Source organism: Mauremys reevesii, linkage group 2, assembly GCF_016161935.1.
Source record: "Mauremys reevesii isolate NIE-2019 linkage group 2, ASM1616193v1, whole genome shotgun sequence".
NCBI classification, from domain to species: domain Eukaryota; kingdom Metazoa; phylum Chordata; order Testudines; family Geoemydidae; genus Mauremys; species Mauremys reevesii.
In genome coordinates, this window is record NC_052624.1 from 29,783,984 (window position 1) to 29,808,577 (window position 24,594).

Genomic DNA, 24,594 nt, shown 5'->3' on the forward strand with positions numbered 1-24,594 from the left:
ACTTCCAGTATGTTGCATCTGTAATGGGGTTGACAGGATGTTAACTTTCTGAAAGATATAGCATTCCCAGAGTCTGGATTATTCTGAACATGACCGTAAGACTTTGGAGCTGGAGCCCTCACTCTCAATATCAAACAACTTAATTTTTTTCAGTATGTTCAACATGGCAGCACAGTTTGTCAGAAGTTGAGCTCTATAATAGCTGTTTGTGAACATACAGTGAGAGATGTGGAACTGTCGCTTCCAGCCAAAGACTAAACTTTTGTTCTTGTGGACAGGAGTTCCCCCAATCCTTGCCCCATCCCCATGCAGTAAAAGTGTTTCTTGGTTAGGATACACAAACAGGCAGGAAAACTTGTGATAAAGGTTTTAACTGTTAGTTTCTTCTGCTCCAACTCACCAATCTGGAGTGGTGGGTGAAAGATGCAGAAACAAAATTTACAAGTTAAAAAAACCTCTTCTGTGTTCTCAAGCAGTTGACTTCCTTCCATAACCAGTATAGACCCATGTTGGGAAGACAAGCATGCAAGGCATTAGAGCAGAATTTTCAAACTTGGGTGCTAAAAGCTAGGCATCCACGTAAGTGGTCTGATCTGGAGGGGTTGAATCACTCAAAACTCCCACAGTGTTGTAAAAAAAAAATAAATCAGGTAACTTATTTAGATACCTAAATGTGGATTTATGTGTCAATTTTTAGATGTCCAATTTCTTAAATATTTTGGCTTTAGGTTTTACTGTAATCTTGGAGGAATGATTTCTGACAGCTTTAAGCTTAACAAAGTGAACAATTTTTTTCTTTCATACTAGTAACAGTGTGTTTATTCATGCTTGGTGGTTTTCTCATTTAACTCCCTAAAAACAAAAAAAAGTTTTGTAGAATTAAAGAAGCAAATGCCAGCTAAACACAGGAAACAGTACAATACTAGTATTAGAGCTGAATGTGTGTACTTATGTAAAACTCTTGTTTTTTTTTCCATGCTGTCATGGTAAAAATGTGTCAATCTAATTTTTTCCTCCAGTGTGGTTTGCTTACAGAAATCTATTCCTTAAACATTTTTCTGAATTGAGTAGTTTAACTGAAAAGAGTACTACTTTAGAATAAAACTGTTTCAGAGGAAGTCAAATTAAAAAAGGTACTTCACACACAAACTACATTCTTGTTAGACTACTGAAATATGTTATAGGAAGTTTGGCTGACTCTCATCTATGTAGTTACATATTTTAGGCTTTTTTTGACCTTGACAGGTTCTAATACTAGATAACAGCATTGAGGAGCTAACTCTAAAGTGAAACAGTTTGTTTCCTCTCTTGTTACTGGAATCTGCTGAAAGAATAACAGTACTATGCATTTATATAGTGTTTCATCTGATTTTCTAAAAGTTTGACAATGGCATATCTTATTTTAAAGATGTTGAAACAGGCACAGATATCTAGTGATTTACCCAAGATCAAACGGCAAGTTAGTGATGGAATTGGGGAGTCCCATTCTTGAACTTAAACTACATTACTTTCTACCTAAAAATGCGCTTATCTTACCATATTTCACCAGTATTACTTTTTAATCTTTTGTTTGGTTTCTTTTACTGTAATCTCCATTCAAGAGGTGTCAGACTTGCAGATTAATGTATTTTAAGGACAGAAGGAATCATTCTGAACTGCTTGTCTGACCACCTGCAGAACACAGGCCAAAGAAAAAGAATTATTTCTGTATCAATTACTCCTGCATAACTTCTGTTGAGTAAAAAGCATTCATTTTAAAAAAGATACCAAGTCTTGATTTAAAGAATTCTAATGATTGAGAATTCCTTAGTTTCTCAGTTTTAGGGATCATTTTGATGATAAACCTATTTACTGTTATGTAGTGTTAATTTTGATATTTCATTTATTAATTTCCCTACAAAATTACATGCATGTTTTCTTAGTTGTTAAACTGTGCAACATAAATGACCCATAGTATTTAAAAAAATTACCTTGAGTCCTTCACTAATTCTGCCAAAAAACAGTGAAACAATTTGCTAGATGAAGTTGGGGGGGGGGGGGGGCTAGCACTGACACTACCCTAAGTGGCCCTTCTTTCCATTCTCAATGTATACAATACAGAGAATTTGTAGTCTGGTGGGGATAAAAATCAGCCACAACCAACTCTGGTTTAGCCTTCTATGCCGGCTTTTATTCTTCTGCCACACAAAGGGAAAAGAATAAGGAAAAGTAACAGTTCTGATCTGGACTGATATCGCAGGATCCTCTGCCCTAAGTTCCCTCTAAGCTGCGTGGGCGCACAGCAGGCTATCAAGGACCACGCAGGTGGGGAGAGGCACCTCTGCCCTGGCCCCGGAGCTGCCCTGGCTGGGGGAGAGGTGCCTCTGCCCCAACCCTGGAGGCTGCCCCATTCCAGAGCCTGCACCCTCAGCCAGAGCCCTTACCCCCCACACCCCAACCCTCTGCCCTAGCCCTGAGCCCCCTCCTGCACCCCAAACCCCACATCCCCACCCCAGAGCCCTCCCCCCCGCCACACATCCTCTCCATATTGGTGCACATAACAAAATACATTCTGCACATGGATGTAAAAGATTAGAGGGCACATTGCCTGTGCCTCCCAGTAGTTCATGGGTTATGGCCCTCCCTTAGCCTCAGGGGCACCACAGACCTGTTGCAGCCTTTTGCTGCTGTTCTGAGAAATTCTCTCTCCTAGTCTTCTGTCTTACAGAGCTGGGTTTTTACTTATATCTTCCAGTTGGGAATCGGAGACAATCATTAGCTGCTGCTTAGCGGAATCAGCTGGTTGCCAGTACTGGCCTGCTCGACTTCTCGGTAGACCAGGGCCTGCTTGCCCCTGGCTCCACAGGCCTTAAAGGCGCAGACTGCCTTGCTACAGTCATCTTAGTGACTGCATTGTTAAATTGGAAAAATATGTAGCTAACTTTTCCTGAAAAGCAAGCATTCATTCTAGAAAGTAGTCTAAAACATGAGGTATTTTCACTTTTGTTTGTGAGGACTATATTTTTTGTCTTACCACCAGGCAAATGATGAAACAACTCAAAATTTGTAATTCATTTCAGACAAGACAGGTGACATGAGACTTCCTGTTAATGGATCTGTAAAAGTTAACAAGTGAGAAATAGTCACAGGTCTAGTTAAATAGAACTGTTTTGAATAGGTGTAGGTTTGGCAGAAGTCTATTTTAATTTTTTATAATTTTGACATAATGATGATTTAAAGCATTTTTCTATTGATTTAAAATGTTCGGAGCTGTGGGAAATTATGGGGGTCAGCCAGTTATTTAATGACAGTTGACATTGATTTAAAAAAGTTAAAGCTTTATAACCATAAAACCACAAATTGTCAGTATCACGTGTTAAAATAGACACAATAAATATCCATAGACTAAACTCTAGTGAGTTCTCGCACAACATTTTGCTTTGCCTATGTGTAAATTTTGTGTGAGAAATATTTACTGATAAAAATCTAATCCTTCCCAGCCTAAATATGCAGATATTCAGGATGCACACTGCCACCTGTCATCCATATTTTGCAAATTATCTCCATGATTGGCTTGCCAACTTCCTTTCTTGTTTACAAAAAGAGTGAAACTGGTATTAAGAAAAATTGGTTTAGGCATCAGCCTTTGTAGTTGCCTAATGACGTTCTTAAATAATGTAATGCTTCAAGTGACATTTCTCTATAAATATAACTTTCTTCCTTAAACGTGATTTCACTGATTTACTGTTGTGGTAAAAATTATACAAGATAGACCTGTCCACTCTCGTACTGAAGTTCTTACATACTCTTGACTGACTAGCTTTCCTCAGAATTGAATTGTGTTGTGTTTTGCTATAAACTTTTGTCTCTGGTTTGTTTTGCTACCACCTGAGTAAAAATGTTTTTTGTTTTTGCAAATCTGTTTGCTTAAAGGAGGTGCAGGGGTCAAAACTGGTAGAATGACTCAGTGGGTGGAAACACATTTTGCTTAAAATCTTTAAATTATTTGGCTCTCAAAAAACTGAAGAGCCTAATAGCACTGACTAGAACCAGATGCAGCATGAATAGGTCTAGGACAAGTTTCTTCACACATCCCTGCCACTGTACCCCAGGCTGAAGAAACTCTTTAATTTCAACAATTGGGAGAAATCTCCCTGTGTCTTTATTGGTCGGTTTCTGAACGTTCTGCAACTCAGGGTATGTCTATGCTAGAAGTGCTACAGTGGCACTGCTGCAGCACTAGAGCTACGCTGCTGTACTTATAGGCACTTATTGTAGTGACGGAAGGTTTTTTCTGTTGCTGTAGTAAATCCATCCCCTGGAGAGGTGGTAGCTAGGTTGATGGAAGGATAGGTCAACCTCACTATATTTCACAGGGCATAAAACTTTTCACAGTCCTGAGTGATGTAGCTAGGTTGATGGAAATTTTAGGTGTAGACCAGGCTGCATTTGTATTGGAACTTATTTTAGGTTTTGGTGGACCCTAGAGTCTCCCAGAAGAAATAAAAAATAAAGCATCTTTCCTTTTTAAAATTGGGTCAGGTACAATGGGAATGTCTAAATCAATTTTCATTTTAAAGATATTGACAAAACTAATTTTTACCTGAAGTGTAATAATCTTACATAAATAGCTTTAAAATAGTTCAATACTTTCAATACTTTAATTGATGGGCTGCTGTTCCTTTCTAACAGATTTACAGGCACACCTGTCAAGCATAGCTGAGAATGCTTGCTGCCCTTTCTTCTACTAAGACTTCTTCTATTCCCTCTCTTCTCTTTTTGCTAATGACCATTGTAGTAGAAACAACTAGTTTTTCTTTCCTGTGGTTATTCGCTCATATAAGGTGATGGAAGAACTGCACTATGAGCAGAATGAGAGAATTCCTTGCAGTAAACAGTCAAAATCCATGTCTACTGAAGAAGGCTTACATCTGCTACCTGTATGGCATCTCGTCCTGCAGCGTGAAATGGGGCTGACTGGCTCAGAAGAGGGTTATAACTAGTCTCGTTCCAGAGGAAAGATTCAGTTTTTACTCCTGTATTGCAGAATAGGAGAGGTAGGATCCTAAGGGCTCAGATTTCAGAGTAGCAGCCGTTTTAGTCTGTATCCGCAAAAAGAGTGTTGAGCTACAGCATTCTATTCTATGCATCCGAAGAAGTGAGCTGTAGCTCACGAAAGCTCATGCTAAAATAAATTTGTTAGTCTTTAAGGTGCCACAAGTACTCCTGTTCTTTTTAAGGGCTCAGAGGGTCTTGTGGGATTCTGGGGCTGGTATGAAGAGAACATATAGTTATTGCAAAATAATTTTCTTTGCTGAAAAAAATGAAGTGATTGTTACCCTATGCAAGCAGAAGTCCACTATATTAGTGCCGGTAGTCTTAATGAGGGCTTTCTTTCTTTCACCAGTCACTCATATTGCTGCTTGTGTGTTATAGTACTAGCTAATAGGTACCTGCTGATCATCTTTTTCTGCTCATCAAAATCCATTTTTTTTTTAAGAGGGAGAAGGTGTCACTTTGAAATAGTTCTCTCGTCCTTTGAGAATAAGTCTGAATGCCTGTGGTCTTTCCTCCTTTAGACCATATTCTTAAATGCTGGAATTGCCATTGTCCTACATTTCTCCTTCTCTAGGGCAGTAATTTCCTTCTGACAAAAAGGTATCAAACTGAGATGAGCGTGCCAGCTGAGGGCATAGTTTTGTACAATAGGTTGTTTTATTGTATCTCTTGATGTAATTCAAGAGACATCAGAATGTTGGTTTTTCAGGGTGAGGGTTCAGTATGCATGAACTGCTGCTGAATTTATACAAAGCCTCAGTAAATTTTCAGTGTAGGCAATCATGTCCATGTAGCTACTGTTTCTGTACACAGAGAACTGTTCTTGTGTATGCATGGGGATTTATGCAGCTAATTCATTAATACAAATGTGTTATTCATAAATCCCTTCTCCCTCTACTCCATTTGTTAAGGGATCCCAATATCAGACTCTCATGCTCATAAAAGCTACTGTATGGGTGCATTTAAAAAAAAATATTAATGTCATCCCAGAGTAGCTTAAGGGTAACAGCCTAGATGATTTACTTGCTAAGATGAAATGTGGGAAAATAAATGGATCTTTACCTGCTGTGGCTTCCTAGGACTATGTAGACCTACATTGTTAAACTCTCCAACCATGCACCTCAATGACAGGTTCATTTAGATGTTTTATCAAAAAAAAAAAAATGACAATAGAAAATATTAACACAAATTAACTTGTAGAACTCATTCCACAAGAGGTTGTTAAGGCAAAGAGTGTTGTGAAAGTCAAAGGATTGCTCATGTTAATATTTGCTGCTATGTTACATTAAATAGGCTGAACATTTATAAGAGATATAAGCCAACCACAAAGTACCTGGGGGTTGTGAAGAAATTCTGTTACAGGAGTCGTACACCTTTCTATGAAGTATTTAGCATTAATCACACTTGAGACAGGTTACCGGACAAAATTAACCATTGTTCTGTTGTGGAACAGTGATTTCTGTGTTTTTTATTATGACTTCCATTATCAAAAATTTGTAAGAACACCTTATTTGCAAAATATATTTTGCTTTTTTTAGGCTTCACGGTAGCTTTTGCTTTGATTTGTGGCTTGTTTCACTTCCTCTTATTTTAATTCTATTGCTATGGGTATCACTTATGGTATTTTTGTTAACCTCAATGGTACTCAATATTGTTTTGAGACTGTTGGAATATGCTTTGCAGCATAGGAGTCTCAATTTCTTTGCAAAATATACTTCTCAGTGTCAGAATTGTCAGACTCTTCTAGAGTGTATCCTGTGTATGTGTTCAGGAAATAAGAGTCCTGTAAATTGAAACATCAAGTTGGTGAGAAACTGTTGTACAGAAAGGAGGTTGACCTTAAGGACGCAGTTCAAGGCCTGTTTTGTTATCTGGATTTTAGAGGAACAGAACTGATGGTAGGTAAGATGTATGGGAGAGGGGAATCTGGGCAAAGTTTTCCCTCTTTAGGTTGGGATTCAATTTTAGGGTTCTCTGCTGGTTTTAAAGTGTTTTTTTTCTTTTCTTTTCAGTTCTGTCAGAGGTGACTAGATACAGAAAGAGGTGCCCATCTTTATTTGTGTGTGACATTGCAACTGAAATAAACACATGATAATTACAACAATACTGTGATTGGTAGCAGCACATAACTCTTGAGGCTAGCGAGGTAATGAACCATGGTGTTAGTACTATAGCTGATATTGTAGTGGCCCTATCTGTTCCTAGCTGTGCATATTTGTACTAGCAGTGATTTCCTGTTTCCATGAAAAATCCTCTTGCAGAATTTCTAATAAGCTTTGGGTTCCCAGGAGTTAGTGCCACTTGTGTAGACAGGGTATTGGGTGTTCAGTTCCCATGTGGGCCAAATTGACACTTACTCATTTTTGAATAATCTGGAGACAGCTGAGAGAGATGTGGATAGAACCACCACTAGGGTGACCAGATGTCCCGATTTTATAGGGACAGTTCTGATTTTTGGGTCTCTTTTCTTATATAGGCTCCTATTACTCCTCCACAACATTTGCTGTCTGGTCATCCTAACCACCACAGCCAGAAGTATTTGAGGTGGTGAGTAGGGAGCAAGCTCACTAGCCATGATATTAACTGTAGAGCAGTTGTAGTAGCCCACTCATGAAGCATGCTTGAGATTAACATGGTGGTAGTTAGCTACACTAGTACATAAGTGTCGGAAAACGTGGATTATTCTTCTGAATCCCTGACATTTTTGTTGGCACAATGGTAGTTCTAGCTGCCATAGAACGTTGAGTATTAAAAAAATTCAAAAAAAGAGCCTGGTGGCCTTGTTCCATTTCTCAAAGATTTAACAGATGACTCTAGCATGGTGTCTTATTTACTGAGACGGCATTCATATTACTAAATCTTGTATAATATATCTTGTAGTGCACTCTGAAGTATTATAAATTAAAACTGCACTAGTCATTGATTTTGACAAAATGTGTGTTTGAAAGAATGTTTTTTGTGTGTAGTAACTTTTTTGGTAACATGCAAAGGGTTTCCTGCTCCCTAGAACATTTATTAGAGTTCTATGCTAATTATTTTTCATATTCTAAGTTGATAGACTTTTGACATTTCATAAGTGTTGGCCTTTATAATGCCGTTAACTTGGTGGTTCTAGGGTAAAGGTGAAACAGATGTGCCAAAGTCTGGGATGATACCTAAAGATAGGAAATCATCTCTCTCTTTTGGGACATACCATGTTATGCGGGGATTTAAGATCTCCACACACCATCCCCACTCCTATGCACTGACCTAAAGATACATTCCCAGAAAATGTGGGGTTTTTTTGTTTTTGTTTTTAAACACCTATGGACAGTTTGAGATGGAGAAACAAATCATGATTATTGACCTAAATAAATCCAATAGATGGAAAGAAATACTTATTACTTGGGCTGACCATGCAGAACTGGTTTTTAATATGACCATGATCCTCATTTAATTTCAGAAAGAATTTTTAAAATATCCCGCACAATTTTTAAAAAATTGCATTGCATTTATTTTAGGTGGGGCTGGTAGCACCACTGTAACTAAGGTTGCCCAACACTACTTATAAGACCCTGTTTTCACTTGTTTATAATTTGCCTAACTTTAATAGTTCGAGCTGAAATTTTACACACTGGATATCTGTCACAGGTTGAACCTTTTTGTAAAATTTCAACCAAAATGTTTCTGTCACTTCAGAGACTGAGATTGATGGGGAAAATGTTTTTTTGCCCATGTTAAAAACATAAGAATGGCCTTACTGGGTCAGACCAAAGGTCCATCCAGCCCAGTATCCTGTCTACTGACAGTGGCCAATGCCAGGTGTCCCAGAGGGAGTGAACCTAACAGGTAATCATCAAGTGATCTCTCTCCTGTCATCCATCTCCACCCTCTGACAAACAGACGCTAGGGACAACCATTCCTTACCCATCCTGGCTAATAGCCATTAATGGAGTTAACCTCCATGAATTTATCTAGTTCTCTTTTAAACCCTGTTATAGTCCTAGCCTTCACAACCCCCTCAGGCAAGGAGTTCCACAGGTTGACTGTGCGCTGTGTGAAAAATAATTTCCTTTTATTTGTTTTAAACCTGCTGCCCATTAATTTAACTTGGTGGCCCCTAGTTCTTATATTAAATACAATAATTTAAAATCTAAATAAGTGGTGTTTAAATACAGTGCTGGTAAAATCCCCACCCACAAGAGCAGACCAAACTGTGCTGGAAAACAGTCTTGCTAGTATGGTTTTCAAATTCTATTTCTAGGACAATATAGATGAGAGAGAACAAAATGAGGCTTTTAGCTCTTTTGATTTGTGAAATTAATCTTTGCAATGCAAACAGATGCACTGTTGTCTCACTGAGTATTAAACTTAAGGGACTTAAGTAACCAGGTTAAGGTAAGTCTGTGGAGAGCTTGGATATCCCTGGTCCAAATCCTGTGCCTTAACCACAAGACCTTCCTTTTTTTTCCATAAGCCGTTTTGTTTTTATAAAACAAAACATGAATAGAAATGTTTCCATTATTATAATGTACAAATATCACTAGATACAAAAGTAAAGTCTGCGTTTTGCATGCTACTTTGTTTAGTTCAAAATATAAATGATGAAAAGTAAACTAGATGCTTAAAATTTAGTCTTAATCTAAGGCGAAATTGGGTGAAATCCTTTAAAATGATTTCCTTAACTTGGCAGTATCTCTTTAAGAGCGTCCTCTTTAATTATTAATCACTTTAATACTGAATTACATGTACATTTCACAAATGCATTAGTCTAGTACTGCTTGATGTACTTTGCTTCCCATGTCATTCCATTCATTTGAGTGATCTGTTTTAGTTTTTGCAGCAAAAGCTATTAAATGTTTGCTCAATTTTGCTGCAGTCTCTGAAGAGGATGTCCAGAAACACTATAGCACGACACTTTTATCTGCTCGGTGAACACAAATGTTTCTGAATTGCCATTTAATAGATGTATTACTTATAATCATATAATTGTTAATTTTCAACCTGGTGGTTGAAAGTCAGTTACATTGCACAAGTAGTGTTGCGTGTTTCCTCTGAATAAAGAGTGGGAGATTGCAGCAGATTTAGACAACCCTATGTAACATACAGAAGCAGCAAAGAATCCTGTGGCACCTTATAGACTAACAGATGTTTTGCAGCATGAGTCTGATACTATGTAACATACAGTAACTCCTCGCTTAATGTTGTAGTTTATGTTCCTGAAAAATGCTGCTTTAAGCAAAACGATGTTAAGAGAATCCAATTTCCCCATAAGAATTAATGTAAATGGGGGGGAGGGAGGAGGCCGGTTAGGTTCCAGGGAATTTTTTTTGCCAGACTAGACATTATATACATATACAGTATAAGTTTTAAATAATTTTAAACAATTTCATACCATACTCACCAATGATGATTGTGAAGCTTGGTTGAGTCAGAGGTATAGAGGAGTTGGGGCATGGGGGCTCGCCCTGCTCTGCCCGCCTGGCACTCTTGCCAGGGAGCGGGGTTAGGGGCTTGCCCACTCCCCAGCTGGAATGCTGGGTGGGCGGGCGGAGCGGGGCGAGCCAAACAGCCTTTTAATGGAACATTGCATGACTTCAAATGTTTATGTTCTCTAATAGATCAGCAGCCTAATAATGAAACAATGTTAACCGGGACAACTTTAAGTGAGGAATTACTGTAGTTTGTCCAAAACTGAAAGGGACAATTTCAGTAAGTGGATTTATGGTGACATTTAGTGTTTGAATTCCCAGTTAAAATATATATTTAGATTTAACCAATCATTTATCCAATTGGTATTTAGATGTGGATAGCTAGTATAGTGTAGCATTATTTGTGGATTCATAATACTCTCCCCACCCCACCCCCCAAACTAGGCTTCTGTTTTTGCTTCTGAAGAAAGGCCCTGTTGAAAATAAAGTGCAACATATACAAAATTGACCATATAGTGGGTTTTTAAAAATGTATTAAGGTATGTTAAGAAAAGAAGGCAAAACCTAGAGAATTACATGTAAGATATATGTTAAAAGCTCAGCAGTAATAAAACGAAAAGAGGTAGCCAACCAATGCCCCTCAATAGTGTTCCCATATCTAATAGCCCTCATGTGGCAGGGACTGTTGGTTGGCCTGGGCTGTCAACTAATAGATATGCCATTTAAAAAAAAAAAAGACTTTGAATAATTTTCTAGTTAGTTACTAGGCAAGGGGCGACAGGGATGGGGCGAGGTCTAGGGCTTGGGCCTTGCCAAAAGATACAGCTGCAATTTTCTGGCAAAAATCTAGGTGGTTGGGATCATTCCTCCCCCTCTCAACTTCTATTCATGTGGGAGGATAACAAGTCCCAATGTCTGTTAGTGCTGGTAGCTTCCTAAACAGAAGCCCAGGGAAACTTACATGATTCCTGTTCTTTTAATTGCTGCCCACATGCATTTGAATACCAGCAATGACACTAATAAACCTCTTGTTAATTTCATGTTGCTGGCACTCAGGAAAGAAGAGAGACTAGTGATTTGTTTGCAGACCCCATGTTATGTCCTCTTGCACTTAAGCAGCTATTAAGCTTTGCAGTTGTGAGGCTGTGCAGTTAAACACTGTACATGGGGGAAGGCAGGTAACTGTTAGAACAGTTTTTTAATTTCTGCAAGTACAGGTTGTCTTGAGAAGTTGTTAGAGGATTAATAAAATTGCAGCAAGTTGTCCAAAAAATCTAGATGTCTGTATCGATCCTTTTTTGCTCATGCCATTCACAATCTGTTATACTAATGGAGTGTATGTAATATGTGCATGTGGTTTCAAGTCATCTTGATGTTAGTGCTTCATGCAGCGTTTGAGCATTTAAAAGTAAATGCTGTTTCATATATTATTTTTTTAATAAAGTAAGCCATCAAAACATAGGGTGCTGTTTTAAAATCTTCAAGTTTTTCCTGAGAATCTGACATTCATTTTGATATTAAAGTATGCTTTGTGACGTATGGTAAGTCTGCTTTTCTTGGCACAGAGTTCAAGCAAATGTGTTTATAGGCTAGGAAATATGTTTGGTCTTTTGTATGAAAATGTTGACAGTTCATTCATAAATGATTAACCAGGTGTTTTATTTAGGGGTGGATACCTACCTGTTGTACTATGTGACTGTGAAAACTTATGTCTGGAGACCTGTATATACAAGCCCCATTTCAAGAACACATTCTGTAATGGTGCTAAAAATTGTGTTTTCTTGCCTACACTACTAGATTAAATAGTTTTCACACTGGTTCACGAAGATCTGTTGCTCACAAATCATCTTTCCTGTGTAGATTATGACTTGAGACCAGACTTTAAAAGTTCGGTGCATGTAAATATTAAATGTCTAACTGGCCATGCATATGTTTGGAATTTGCATGCAAAATTGTAAACTCATGCAAATATTTGCATTTATCTATCTTTGAAAATATGTCCTATAACATTCTTTTTTCTAACTTTCCATATTCTAGTGGGAGGAATACTACATGAAAATCATAAAATGCATTTGCTGTTTGGTAAGGCTTATAATGATGGCAGCCTGAGTCTGTCTTTGTGTGCTGAAGATACTACATAAAGTGTCAAGATTACAAGGACAAATCTGAGAAAGTAACATGTACAAAAAACTTTGTTCTTCTAATTGTAACTCAGTTTTTTCTAGCCCTCTTTCAAATCTATTTCTCTTGGCCCATACAGAGTCTACTAGAAATTTTTACTATGATGTAACTAGAAGGATTAGATTTCTGGATTAGGGATTTAAAAAAAAAATAATGCTCATTATGATGAATTATACTATTTTGTAGTAGTAAGTAAGAGGAATGCATTTAAAATGGCTTAAATATAGCTTAACTCGGAACTATTAAGGACTGTTTTGCCTAATATATCTGTCTGGTTAGTGCCTGTGTAACTCTAGAAACATTTCCCCAGGATGAATTAAATTACAACGTTCCTCAAATTCTTTAGAGCTCTACAATGACATCTAGTGGGGATTGCTTTCTACAGTACTCTTGTTTAAATTTAAAAAAAAAAAAAAAGTGAGATTTGGGGAAGGAAGAGTCCTGGTTATATAGAAAAAGTGAATTTAATTCCTTAATGTACTTCAGTTAGGTTTGAATTTTTAAAAATTGCAACTTTCCTCAGTACATTGTAATTTATTAATTATGTATATTGGAGCATCTGGGTCCAACTGCAATCTGTTGGGGCTCCGTTGTGTTTAGACACTGTAAACTTACAAAGACATGTTAAATTCTAATGAAATATTTCTGCATATTATATAATTATTTAGACTAGTTCTGGATAAGAATATAGTATTTCTCAAAGATGTGGTTACAAGTAAGGCTGTGACTTCATCACGGAGGTCGCCGAAGTCATAGAATCTCTGACTTCCGAAGACCTCTGTAACTAGCATGGCTCCAGGGCCTTAGTTACAAAGTGATTCCTTTTAAAAGAGCATTGTGCAGATTTCTGAGAACACAGATCTGGGGAAGAAAGTAGCTGAAACCTTTGTTTGAGACTCTCAGCCCTTACGAGACCGCCCTTTGAACCCATGGCACAATGCTCCAGGACCCACCTTTCCATGAAAGTGGCATTCCTGGTTGCCATCACCTCGGACAGAAAGGTCAGTGAGCTCAGTGCCATGATGGCAGACCCTCCCTTCATGGTGTTCCACAGAGACAAGGTATCTTTGAGATTACACCCCAAGTTCCTCTCTCAAGTGGTGTCTTAATTCCATCTCAACCAATCCATCCACTTGGCAGTGTTCCATCCAAAACCACATGCCTCTTTCAACAACAGAACTCTGCACTTCCTTGATGTCAGATGTGTCCTGGAATTCTACTTGCACAGAACTAGATGTTTTCAGACTCTTTGCTATCACAGAGAGATCAAAGGGCCAGGCTATCTCCTCCCAGACGATCTCTAAGTGTGTCCCAGGTTGAATTCTGGAATGTTATAAACAGTCAAACCTCTCCTCCTTTAGGTCACGCTGTATTTCAGATGGCTCTGCTGTTAGCATCCTTACACCCACCTCTGCATTGATTACTGCTCAAAAGTCACCCACATGTGGAATACACATAGGGACCATCACTTGAAGAAGAGGACCTTACTTACCTGTAACTGGAGGTTTGAGATGTATGGTCTCTATTTGTATTCCACAACCTGCCCTCCTTCCCTTCTTCTTCGGACTTAATTGCACAACAGTAAGAGGGGAAACTGGAGTGGTGTCGACCTGCACTGCCCCTTATACCCTCAGTCAAGAGCATGAGGAAATGCACTACGCATGTGTGGGTCAGCGGACACTATTTGGAAACCCTTCTGTACTCAGGTGCATGGCGCGCCTGAGCACACGTGTGGAATACAGATAGGGACCACACATCTTGAACCTCCAGTTACAGGTAAGTGACCTCTTATATTTTAAGTGCCAGGAATGGCCTCAGTGCTGTACAATGCACAGTTATCAGCCTTGAAGAGTTTACAAAAGAGAAGACCTTGAGGAGGGGAATAATTTAGATTTTTTTTCTGCTCTAACTTTACTAATCTCTTGTGGTGAAAAGTTGTCCGACAGGTTCATGCTTAAGAAGTAGTGAGTCTTTATGAGGGGATTTGAATGAGGAGAGGATGGAGGGATGGGATGCTGGTATTGGGGTGGTTACATGCATGCATAGAAGCAGACATGGAAGATGGCAGAGACTGGAGTGGGAGAAGCAAGCAGATGGGGTATGGTGGCTGCATTACTGAAATTAAGGAGACTGGTGGGGAGGGGGTATAAACAAGATTTGAAATGGATGCGGTGATGTGGAGTTCAGAATTTTAAGAGACAGTGAAGTATAAATTTAATATTGTAGGCACAAGGAAGCTAAAGCAGCTGGATATACTAATCATATACACAAAGACCAGTGCCTTCTGCATTCCAAGATAGCCATCCATGGGATGGCAAGTGGGGAACCAGATGTGCTGTTTCTGGAGTAGAGAAGCTTTTTTCCTTCCAGCATGAGATTTGAGGTTTTTATTTGACAGGCTAAGATAGTTTAAAAGGTTAAAAACACAAAACAAAACTATCATATGCCATAATAAAACTTGGTAGGAACACGAAAACTTGTCATGCATATGGTGGAAAATGTTTCACTGGTTTTCCAGCAATGAACGTTTCCACTTTTTTGACCAACTTTTCTGTGTTCCTATTAAGTATATTTGTTAGAAAACAGATTTCCTGATTTACAACAGACATAGGTTTATAATCTCAGGCTGTTCCTCTTATAGCTATTTCCCCTTTTGGTTATGGGTGTAGGCCACTTGTGGCTTCTATTTGACTGTGTGGTGTAAACCAAAATATGCTTCCTCATGTAAGCAAAACCATCTATTTATGACCAGGTGTGGTCTAGATTATCAGTGTGGGTTTTGATTATAATTGTATAATGCAAGCTCTTTCTTATGTTGAAAGGTTTTTTTTCTGCTTTGAAAAGATGCAGCAAAAAAATGGATGATATTTTTGCCTCCAGAGATGAAAATTTCAGTTTAAAACTAAGTAGAAGACTGAGGGGGAAAATACAGAATATTATTTATTTAGGAGCTATGAAGAAAAAAACCCTATGACAGTACTAACCCCAGACACAGGGATATAGATTCTGCATTAACAGGAAACTTCTGTACAACTTGAGTCAATAATAGGTTGCTAATATAATCACCTCAGTTCTGAAAAATGTCATACTAGTATCATGTCCTAGGTATTATAGTGGTACAGCAGCACCATATAGTTAAGGTTGCGTCATGACATCGGTTTTAGCAGACTTAAAGTTCAATCTTAATGGACATGTTTAGTCAGATACCTTTTTGAATTTGGTGTGCATCAGCAGGGTGCAAGATAGGGGGTTATTGGCCAAATTTGGAGTAATTTGAGCCCAGGGTTCCAGAGATATAAGCCAAGGAGGAAAAATAGCAATTTAAAAAAAAGTTTTTAGATTTTTGCATTGCGCTGGAGATCAAACTATTGATGTGATGTGGGTCAGAATAGTCAGTCAGTCACTACCTAAGGTAGTGCATGGTATCTAGTCAGCCTTTTGGGGGATCCACATTCTTTCTTCTAATTAAGAAAATGTACATTTTTATACTGTGCATGTGCAATACAGAAAAACAGGGTCGAGGGTTTCTGTTCCTGCCATTTTATGTGCTTTAAAGCTCAACTCTTGTAAGTGCCCTAAAATCTGAATAGTTAGATTGCTTTGAATTTTGGTATGCCTTATGGGCATGTGGGGTAGCATTAGTAATCCAAATGCTTTTACCAAGGGGTCCCCAAGTTACTGCCCTCCCAAAACTGTATCCGTCTGCTGCCTTGTACTGTTAAACTGAGATGCTGATGACTAAATGAATCACAGACCTCTTGATGACTGGGAACTCACCATTTGATTAACATAACTAAGGATAATTTAATCACAAGCCTGCACCTGAGGGTATGTCTACACTGTGAAGTTGTCGACAAAAGTTTTGCCAACCCAAGTGGCAGTGTGAACGCAGCTTCGTTGGCAGGAGCAATCTTCTGCTGACAAAGCTAACGCTGCTAGTGGGGTTGGAAGTATTTTGTTGGCAAAAGTGCCAACAAAGAGTGTTTTACATATGCTGACTTCTAGTGACAAGGCTGTGTCGACACAGCCTTGTTGCTAAAAGCTGTGTGGTGTAGACAAGCCCTGAGACAGAAGGAGTTTTGGACTGAGTGTTTGGAGGTTACAACAATTTGAGTCATGGGTGGCGATTCTAGTTTGGGGGAAACATAGTCAAAGTATCTGGGGGGAAATAATCATGTGAGTGCTGCCTGCGAGAGTACGGGTAATTGAGAGGTGAAGGATGGGGCAATAGAGGGGTTTGGGGCTTCAGGAGGGTAATGAGGAGGGGGATAAATGGGAGTGGGTGGGAAGTGAGGGGAGAGATGCCTGGCTCAGGTGATGAAGTGAGGGGTGGAATACTGGGAGAAGGGACATGGGTTTGAGTAGCAGAGAGTTTGGGAGAGAACAGGGGCAATATACCTGTCAGCTCTACATTCTCCCTTCATGTGTGGCCCCAGATCTGGGGGAGGGGCTTTTAGCTCCGCAAAGGGCAGAGCTAGAGATCCAGCTGTTGCTGTGGCGCAGGTCAAAATGGTCTCAAATATTTAATTATTATCTACGTGCATGACACCCACTAAGTTTTTGTGGGTCCCAAATTGAAAACAATTTCACTTCTTCCTTTGCATAGATGTGCGATCTGGAAGGATTAGTGCACATTCACCCGTAAAGAGGGCTCGGGGGAACATGAAGCTTTCTATAGAGACATGTTATGTTTGCCTGGGAAATTCAAGAGAATGTGCTGACGCCATTGCCCCTGTGAACACCCTGCCAGTGATGTTTCTGGTCGAAACCTTTTACCACTGTGCAATAAAAATGTAAACGTTGCTTCTAAAAGGTTGCTTAATATAATGAGATTTTTAATATGTGAGGAGGCTTACTGTGAACGCAACAGAATAGTTAGTGCAGAACATTGATTTGAGCAAAATACAAACTTCTGTATATCAGGAAATGCACAGGTAAGGTTGCCCATGCACCCATAACTTTACCCTCTTTGAGCAATGCCCCAATAGGTCCTGTTAACACACACACCTTTATTCTGCCAACCCCACAGTTGCAGAAAGGTACAAGCCTTTCACCTCCTTTTATAACCCCCATTCACTCTCACCACAGAATTCCATCTAACGCTATTGAAAGACAAAAAAGAAAAAAAAAATTCCTGTGCTACCTCCCCTCTACCATCTTAGAGTAATGCCTCAATAGGCACATAGCCCATACTCACACTGATTCTTGGCACTATAAAATCCAGGAGGTTCCATATACTGACATAGAAAGGAATACCACACGTGTAGAGTTTAAGAACCACTTCACAGCCTCTTACAGCTCCCTTACATTTACTCAAGGATACCGTCTCAACCTACGCTTTAATTTAGGATTCTGATGTTTTAATGATGGCTATCTTATTCCCCCTTACTGTGGACAAGACCTGCTACCCATGTAATCTACACAGTTCTGCATAGAAAGGATGCATACTGGAGTGTATGTGAATGATTCCATGAGCTAGTGCCTGATCCAGGGGAATAGAGGGAAGGTGGTGTGGGCACCCTTCCCCCCTCTCTGTGCCCCCTCTTTTGCCTTTAATAGCGTTAGATGTAGTGATGAGCTGCTAAAATCTTAACAACCGGTTCCCTATAAAAAGTTCTGATTTAAGGGATGTGCCACAGTATATGTATTTCTTTGTACCAGTAGGGTTACCATACGTCCGTATTTTCCTGGGAGGAATTTTTAAATTTTAAAAATTCGGTCCAGACAACGATTTAAGAACCGAAAAGCCTGACATCTCCGGGTAAATACAGATGTATGTTACCCCTACCTAAAGTTCTTTTTTAAAAAGATGGTCCTGAACTAGAAATGAGCTCCATTTCACATGTGTGGGTCCCTGCCACTCCTTTGGGGTGTGCTAGGGTGACCAGATGTCCCAATTTTATAGGGACAGTCTCAATTTTGGGGTCTTTTTCTTATATAGGCTCCTATTACCCCTCACCCCCTGTCCCGATTTTTCACCCTGTCTGGTCACCCTAGGATGTGCACATGTGTGGGTCCCAGCTGCTCCCTGCCCCACCTCATTGAAGCAGGTGTGCAGGGCACTAGTGGACATGGGGCTGGCTGCAGACAGGGGCGTGGGGCAGGGTTAGCTGGAGGCAGGGAGTGTGACACAAGCTGGCTGCGACAGGGACTGGCTGGGGGCAGGGTTGACTGTGGGCAAGGGGTGCGACGGGCTGGCCGTGGGCAGGTGGTACGACAGGCGCTGGCCGTGGGCAGGGGGTGCGACGGGCTGGCTGCGGGCAGGGGCTGGCTGTGGTCAGGTGGTGCGGGCAGGGGCTGGCTGTGGGCAGGGCAGGGGGTGTAGACGGGCTGGCTGTGGGCAGGAGGTGCAGGCAGGGGTTGTGGGCAGGGGCTGTGGACAGAGGGTGCAGGCAGGGGCTGGCTGCGGGCAGGGGCTGGCTGGGGGTAGCATGGTGCGGGCAGGGGCTGGCTGGGGGCAGGGGCTGGCTGGGGGTAGCATGGTGCGGGCAGGGGCTGGCTGGGGGCAGGGGCTGGCTGCGGGCAGCGTGGTGCGGGCAGGGGCTGGCTGGGGGTAGGGGCTGGCTGCGGGCAGCGTGGTGCGGACAGGGGCTGGCTGCGGGCAGGGGCTGGCTGCGGGCAGCGTGGTGCGGCAGGGGCTGGCTGTGGGCAGGGGCTGGCTGCGGGCAGCGTGGTGCGGCAGGGGCTGGCTGGTGGGGGCAGCGTGGTGCGGCAGGGGCTGGCTGTGGGCAGGGGCTGGCTGGTGGGGGCAGCGTGGTGCGGCAGGGCAGGGAGTGCAGGTCTGGCTGCGGGCAGGGGCTGGCTGGTGGGGGCAGCGTGGTGCGGCAGGGGCTGGCTGTGGGCAGGGGCTGGCTGGTGGGGGCAGCGTGGTGCGGCAGGGGCTGGCTGTGGGCAGCGTGGTGCAGCAGGGCAGGGAGTGCAGGTCTGGCTGCGGGCAGGGTGGCGGGTACTCACAGGGAGAGCGGCTCGGAGCAGCCCGAGCAGCAGGACGCAGCTGGGGACCCACCAGGCAGCAGCCGGAGCCCCAGGGCCAGAAGTCTGAGGAGCAGCAGCAGCAATAGAGCCAGGAGGCAGCCCACATGGCTTCTGCAGTGCAGCGCAGCGCCCTCTGGCGGCCGGGAGGAAGAATTACACGCTTCCCCGCCATTGCCCATCGAAGCTTCCCTCGCAGGGAAGCCAGTTAACAAGCAGTTCTAAAACTGGTTCATGCGAACCGGCTCCAGCTCACCCCTGGTTAGATGGAATCTTATGTGTAAGAGTGAATGGGTTGTGAAAGGAGGTGAAGGTCTTGTACATTTCAGCAGCTGTGGGATTGGCAGGCTAAAGTTGTATTTGTTAACAGCACGTATTGGGGCACTGCAAGAGAGGGCAGAGTTAAGATTGCATGGGCAACCTTTACTGCATTTCCTAGTTTTCATAAGTTTGAGGTTTTGCTCAACTCGGCATCCTGCAAGGGGATGACATACCACCATGCAGCCTTATCTTTTCTTTAACATAGTTTTTGCCATTGAATTTATATGGCAATGTGGATTGACTTTTAAATCAATGATTTTAAATTGTGGTTTAAATTAACTTTTCCATTTGTACTTCAGTTATTTTGTAAAAAAAGGTGTGTTCTTACTAGTTGATATAACTATTAAAACATGTTGATTTACAACTAATTGGTCTGTCACTAGATTTAGTACATTTATTTAAGCAATTATATAGCTTAATATCTTCAGATTCTTATTAATTGTACAGTTTTAGGATGTTAGAAAATGGTGAATAATATATTGTTTACTGGAAAATTAACATTATGCTCATGACGTGTCAAGCTGCATTAGAATGGTAACTGGAATTTAATTACACACACAATAGCATATAACATTTATTTTTATTAAACAAAACAATCTTAAATGTTTTGGATACATAAACTTCTCTTACCAAAATATGTTTCACATTTACAATGAAATGATTTATTAAAGGAACAGAGGGAACTGATTATTTCTGGTCAACTTGAGACAATTTTCAAAAATGCCTAAATGAAAGTGACTAGATCTTAAGTTTCTACTGGCCTAAGTCTCTTGAAAATGAAAAATTCCTAAATTACTAAAGGCTGTCCTTCAAACTACTAAAATAAGTAGCTCCCATCCCCTTCTTTCTTGGTTTTATTCATAGACTGGAAGAGAGAGACAAAGCTTTCTTGCGTTTTCAGCTTCTAGTCGCCTTCTCAATTTTGAATAAATTATTCCAAATGACGAAAATATTCTTCATACTGCTTGAATGGTTCACCTTCAGTCCTGAAATTTATTATGGTTGGCATGATTGATTGGTGATTATTAGATGCCCATGTCATAGCATCAGCATCTTGTTCAGCAGTTAGGCATCTACCCGTTGGTACTTTGGGTTGAGAATATTGGCAAGAAAATGAGGTGGAATAAGAGCTTGATCCATCTGCTTCTTTACTTACTGCCTGCAATTTAACTTTGTTGTTGGGTATTTTTTTTTTCTTCGGTGTCTCAAAGTTCTTTCCAAATTTCAACAGCGTCAGAAATAGAGCAACAGTCTTTCTGGAGTTTGTCCAGGGCTATGAACATAGATTTCAATATATTCAGCAGATCTACTACATTTCTCTTTAGTCCAGTGTTGACTACTTTGGCTTTGATAGGTCCATGTGTTTTTTGTCATGATTTTCTTCAGAAATAGTAATCACTATAGGCCAGTTCTTGATAAATAGGTCAAAACAGTCAACCACTGTATTCTGTCATACATCTTGGGAAAGAATTAGTTTGGAGCGTCCTGCTCTCTTCAGTGAAACTGAAGCAATGCGGTTCTTATGGAAGTATTTTCCAATTTCAACTTTTTCCTTTATTCCTGGAGTTAAGTCTTTGGCTAAAAGAGGAATCAGATGAGCACTGCACCCATCTGTTTTAAGTTTCAGGTTACTTTCATATCTTCTAGATTTCTTTTAATCTTTGTTACATTTGTGGCATTGTCTTTGACAAAGCTCCACACTCGACACTTCAATTTTTATTCACAGTTTGCTATGGCTTTTACTGCTGCTACTTCTAATTATTCCGCTGTATGGGCATTTCCTGATGTATCAATTGTTTCTGTAAGATAGACAACTCCATCTGCTGATGTCACACAATCATATATTATTGGATAATTTTGTACATTGCTCCACCCATCAAAAACTCAGATTAACGAATTTCCCATCAATGTTTTTTGCACACTGTTCAATTTCCTTCTGGTACAGTGTATCCAGCAATGTTCTGGCAATGTCTGCTCTGCCAGGTGGCATGTAGCCTGGTCATAATGATTGAACCATGTCAATGAAATGTTTGTTCTGAACAAGACAAAAGGGAGAATTTGTTTTATAAATTAACTCAGCTATCTTTTTATCTATGGAGTCTTCCTGGAATTTGCTGGTCCCGATTATGAACTCATTCATGGTTTTACTAGATAATGAAGAAAGATGGCAAGTTACTTGTATCAAAAAAAGACTGTGTAGTTGATGATGGTACAAGCAGATAACTCTGAAGTTGTAGACATTGCAGATGTTGGTTTTTTGTGTCAGGGTCCAGCTTAGACACTGAATTATAAAGTGGTTAAGAAAAGTCACTCATACTCACTGAGTACTATTCAATACATTGAGTTAAAAAAAAAGAGATCTGTAAATGAAAGGTTCCTCCTGTGAAGGTGCTTGTACTTCTGTTTATACTAAACCCACATTGTTAGGGAGAATAATTATTTAATAGGTCACAAGGATTATCTAAATCAGAGGTGGCCAACCTGTGGCTCTGGAGCCACATGTGGCTCTTCAGAAGTTAATATGCGGCTCCTTGTATAGGCACCGACTCTGGGGCTGGAGCTACAGGCGTCAACTTTCCAATGTGCCAGAGGGTGTTCACGGTTCTGCCACAGGCCCTATCCCCACTCCACCCCTTCCCATGCCCTCCCCTGAGCCTGTTGTGCCCTCACTTCTCCCACCTCCCCTCCAGAGCCTCCTGCATGCCACGAAACAGCTGATTGGGAGGTGTGGGGGTGGGAGGGGGAAGCGCTGATAAGTGGGGCTGTTGGGTGGTAGGCGATGGGAGCAGGGTGGGGGAGTTGATGGGGGGCTGCTGATGTATTACTGTGGCTCTTTGGCAATGTACATTAGAAAATTCTGGCTCCTTCTCAGGCTCAGGATGGCTACCCCGATCTAAATCTTTTTAAACTTTTATTTCTAGCAACATGCCAAACTGCTTGAGAGAACATTTTTTAAATGTTCAAATTCATAAATGACTAATAAAACTTTACGTTTAAACTGGAAATATTTACCTTCGAAATTTGCTTATATGCAGCAATAAAAATCACCTCAGAAGTCTATCAGTAACAGTAAAAATATAATTGATAAATACTCGCACTTCAAAATAACGTACCAGCTATATTTTGAATGCAAACATATTTTAAAATTCTTAAATCTACCCCAAACACCAATTTATGACAGTAATCTGTTTTCATTTCCTAGCATAGTAAGAAATGTTAGGCAGTCTAATAAATTTATTTTTGCACTAATCTTATCAGCTAATCCAGGTTGAAGATGATGATACGGATGTGTCTGAAACAATCATTTCCTTTTGGGGAGCATTCTTCATAATCTTTCATTCTGATAACCAGGCCTTTCATCTTTGTGTTGCACTGTTTACATTTAGCATGTGTTCCTTTCTTATCCGGAGGTTCACAAAATTCTGGAAAATAAGTAAAAATATTCCTAAATAGGGTCTTTTTTATAACCTGCAGTCATGGCAGTTTTTTCCTTCTGTTCCCATGTGTTGAAATCAACACTACAGGCTGCACTCAAATGAATGTCATCCCTTCTTCACACAGTGTCCTGCTTTGACACCAGTGTTACTCCTTTTCTGGTTGTGCTCCTTCTCCCTTGTTACATAACTCCCCCATCCCTACCCTGAAGAAAACAAAAGGACTAATAACAATCCAGGACTTCTGCTTGTGTAACCCACATGCCTTTTGCACTGCAGTATTTTATTTGTTTAGAGACAGAGGGAGGCAGTTGCAAAATTAATGGATTTCTGTTAGTTTGTATCTCTGTGTGTACATGGAAGGAGACAGAGCAAGGCCATTTACTTGAAGTGCCCAGAACAATCCAGAAGCAAGGGCTGGTAGTTATTGGGTAGATAAGTGTTTTTCCATGAGCTGAAGAGTAAGTTTCCATAGTGGGTAGAGTAATAAGCATTTGTCATTTTGAGAATCGAGCCAGTCAGAACTTAGGTAGGGAGAAGCTATAAAATAGGAGTCTGAGTATGAGACCACCCAGGTGGTCAGTGAATGATCCTGATGGGATACATGACGGTATCTCCTAAAGTCTGAGGCTGGGTCCCAATGCCTGTGATGACTTTTCTAGTCTCTTGTACTCTGTAGCACAGCCCCTGGATCCCTCACAGGATTATACCTTTGATATAGTATATGACTTATTGGGCCATATTTATAAAACTTGACCTCAAAAGTTAGATTTATTCCCCCCGATTCTTTCTTTGTATGGAAAAGTTGCCTTTAACTCAGTTTTTGATAGAGGTTCATGGATTAAGCATATTTATTTTTAAAATGTTTTAAGAGATTATGATAAATTTAGACATAACATTTTGTATTGCAGTAAGATTTCATTTTAAACAGGTTTATTTTTAAAAAGAAACATACTTTAAATAAATAAAATCCAATGTAAATTTTTTTTATCCATCCTGTCATATGGTGATAAAATACTATGGGGTGGTGTTATGCTTTCAGAATTACATATATTTAAAAAAAATAAAAATACAGTTTTAAGTAGTTTTGTGGTTCATAATTCTGTCTGAATTTCCAGTAGTTTTTCCTGTGAGTAAATGGTTGAGGATGTTCTCTACCTGAGCTCACCATCCTAGCAGAAATTTGCATTTATGTACCATTGCTAGTAGTAGTATTACATTCTCCTGCAGATGTTGGT

The 24,594-nt window shown here is 40.3% G+C and overlaps 1 protein-coding gene across 9 annotated transcripts in view; it reads left to right on the forward strand.

The window, feature by feature from the left end:
- Nucleotides 1–24,594, forward strand: part of ARHGAP12 (Rho GTPase activating protein 12) — a 142,225-nt gene that overhangs the window by 41,555 nt on the left and 76,076 nt on the right. The gene's annotated exons all lie outside the window — the stretch shown is intronic.